Source organism: Galeopterus variegatus, unplaced genomic scaffold, assembly GCF_000696425.1.
Source record: "Galeopterus variegatus unplaced genomic scaffold, G_variegatus-3.0.2 Scaffold1229, whole genome shotgun sequence".
Classification (NCBI taxonomy): Eukaryota; Metazoa; Chordata; class Mammalia; order Dermoptera; family Cynocephalidae; genus Galeopterus; species Galeopterus variegatus.
Window position 1 is genome coordinate 106,869 of NW_007727340.1, and position 3,570 is coordinate 110,438.

A 3,570-nucleotide genomic window follows, 5' to 3' on the forward strand; every position below is an offset into this window, starting at 1 on the left:
TGGTGAAACACAGACTTGAAGTTAGATGTTCTTAATTGGGGTTTCATGGGTGAACTTCAGAGGGCCAGGAATCTCCTGGTGTTTTATGCAAATATGTGTGTATGCATGTGCATTTTAATGAACAGATCTTCTTCTTCCTATCAGATTCTCAAAGGCATCTGTGACTCTCTACCCTTCCCTTACAAGGTTAAGAGCTACTGTACTGTAGAAGATGGAGTAAGTGAAGGCTAGAGGGTGTTACTGGTGAAGGCTTAATGAGAGGAGAGGAACTCAAGTTGGCCTTTGAGCCTGGGTAGAGTTTGAGTAGATGGGAGGAGGAAGAGGGGCACAATGGTAACAGAAGGAATGAAGGTATGTAGCCAATATTCATGGTGCAAGTACAATATATCAGCCACTGATTATCTTTATACATCGACACAATAGGCCTCAGGGGTAGATAATATCAGTATCCTCATATTTTAGAGGATAAGACTGAGGATCATAGGGTTAAGTAACTTAATCCTTATGCCCGGGGTTATGCAGTTAATAATTGGTAGAACCAGGATATGAATGTTTGCAGTGTAATTGCAGAGTCCAGGCAAATAAGCACTACACCATAGAGCTTCTCTATGGTTCATTAGCAATATGTTTCGCCTAGGATAGATGATTTGTGTTGGGGACAGGTAAGACATAAGCTTGGCAAATAGGTAGGGTGGTGCCAGATGTGGTACAACTTTAGGATCAAGAAGAAGAATTTTGGTTGTATGCCATAATTTGGGAGCCATGGAAGATTTTGGACCAGTGAAGATATAACCAAAGTGGTATTTTCTTCTTCTTCTTCTTATTTCTTTTTTTGGCAGCTGGCCAGTTGTATTTTCTTAGTTGCATTGTTTAAGTCTTCCATGTTCTTACTAATTTTTTGTTTTCTCTAACTATCAATTACTGAGAGGTATGTTGAAACCTCCTATTTTGATTACAGGTCTATCAATGTATAATTCTGCCAAACTTCCATTCTCTAATTTGACACTATGTTATTAAGACCATGAACATTTAGAATTGCAAATCTTCCTGGTGAATTTTTCCTTTTATCCTTTTATTGTAATATAGCAACCACATTTATTCTGAATAGTGCTTTCGATGGTACTGTAGCTATATTACTGTTCTTGGTTAGTATTTCCCTGATGTATCTTTTTCTATTTTTTGTTTCCTACCACTTTGTGTCCTTTTGCATTAGATATGTCTCTTGTAAACAATATATACTTGGATTTTGTTGTTTTGTTTTTCTAAAATCAAAATTGACAACCTGACTTTAATACAGTTAGATTCTATTTATTGTGATTACTGATATATTAGATTTATTTCTATCTTATTTTATGCGTTCTATTTACCTGGCCTTTTCTATGTCTCTTTTTCTCTGCTCCTGCATTTTATTAGCTTGCTTGAGTTTTCTTTTGTATTTTAACCTCCTACTAGTTCAGAAGTTGTACATTCTATTTTGATCCTTTAGGGTGACCCTTCAAGTGTTAACAGCATGATTGACTTAAATCTAAAGTAAAACAGCAACTTTCACCTCCTCTTGTAAAATATATGAATTTTAGAATGCTTTAACTCTAACATCCCCCTTTTTCATACACACTAGTATGTTACTGAATTTTAGTTCCATCTTGTTTTTATGTATTACAGATTAATCATCTTAAAAACACTGTTATTTTATACAATTAAATTTGGCCATATGGTTATATATTTCTTTGCTTATCAGTCCTTTTTACATCTCAGCCCTTCCTTTTGGGTCCATTTTCCTCTTTCCTGAAATACATCTTTTAGTTGTTTTGTTGGTGATGATCAGTTAGTCATAAATACTTTTAGTCTTTGTTTGTATGACTTTATTTCATCCTCACTCTTGAATGATAAGTTAGCTGGGTATGAAATCTAGGTTGCCATATATTTTTTGTTCTTTGAAGATATTATCTTACTGTCTTTGTTTTCTTTTGTTTTTTTGTTGTTGCTGCCATTAAGAAATCTATCAGTTGAATTATCATTTCTATGTAGATAACTTCTGTGATGGATGCAGAGATGTACCTCCCAGATCCTCTTCAAGGAAGGAGTTCCTGTCCAGCTGCAGGACTGTGATCATCACACAGCCTCTACCAGTCAGCTCTTTCAGAGTCTGTCTCAGCTACTGAGAGCTGCTTTCCTTGTGATCAGATCCTTCCTGAGGCAACCTGTATTCTGTGACTTAGCAAGACAGAGATAGAAAGGCTTAACCATTTCAGCCCAATGTAACACTCTGAAGGGTAATTCTTGCCCCTGAGCTCACTGTTGTGTTGGCTGAGGCTTTGTGAGGCTACATTACAGTGTGATTTCTCCCTCTGCTCAATCCTCCTTCCATTCCCTTCCTTTTACAGGAGTTGATCCCTAATAAACCTTTTCACCTAAAACTTTGTCTTACTATCTGCTTCAGGAGAACCCAACCTATATAACTTCTATTTTTTCTTTGATTTCTCCCTCTGCTCAATCCTCCTTCCATTCCCTTCCTTTTACAGGAGTTGATCCCTAATAAACCTTTTCAACTAAAACTTTGTCTTACTATCTGCTTCAGGAGAACCCAACCTATATAACTTCTATTTTTTCTGTTGCTTCATTCAAGATTTACTTGTTGTCTTTGGATTCTGTAGTTTCCCCACAATATATTTTTTTTTGTCCTTTTTGAGACCGGCCGCGCTCAACCAGTGAGCGCTGTGAGCGCACCGATCATCCCTATATAGGATCCGAACCCTTCCGAGTGCTCCACGGGCTCGGCCCTCCCCACAATATTTTTAAGTGTGGATTTCTTTTTGTTTATCATGCTCAGGATTTTTCTTTCCTGCATTGGAATGTTCATGCATCTCCTTAACTGTAAAATATTATTAGTCATTATCATTTTGGATATTACCTCTGTCATTTCTTTTTTCCCTTCCTGGAATATAAATAAATAAATTGGAATTTCTTATACTGTCCTCTATATTTTTAGTCCTTCTTTCACATTTCCTAGTGCTTTGTCTCTGTGTGCTGTTTTCAGGGTACTTCCTCAGATCAATTTTCCATGTCACTAATTATCACTTCAGGTGTATATAAACTGCTTTTTAAACTATCTGTTGAACTTTTAATGAAAACATTGTACTTTTGAGTTGTACAGCTTCTAATTATTTTGTTTTCAAGTCTATTCTTTTCACATAGTATCTTGTTCTTTTCATATTTCAAGTTTGTCTTTTAAGCCTTTAATAATTTGGAACATTTATAGTCTCCTTCTCTTAGTTCTATTATCTGAAGACCTTAAGAGTCTAATATTGCTTTTGTTGTGTCTGCTGATTGATTTTTCATGTGTTTGGTAACTTTGATTTATGCATTTGTCTTCACCAGGGCTTTATCTGTAAGCATCCTATGTGGTCTGAATTGAGATCATGTCCTCCGAGAGAAGTTCTGAATTTGCTTTGTCATTAGCCTGAGACCGTTTTTTGTATTAATAACTTGGTTTGGGGCTCCTAGATCATTTGGGTTATTTATTTATTTGTTTGTTTGTTTTTTAAAAGATGACCAGTAAGGGGGTCTTAA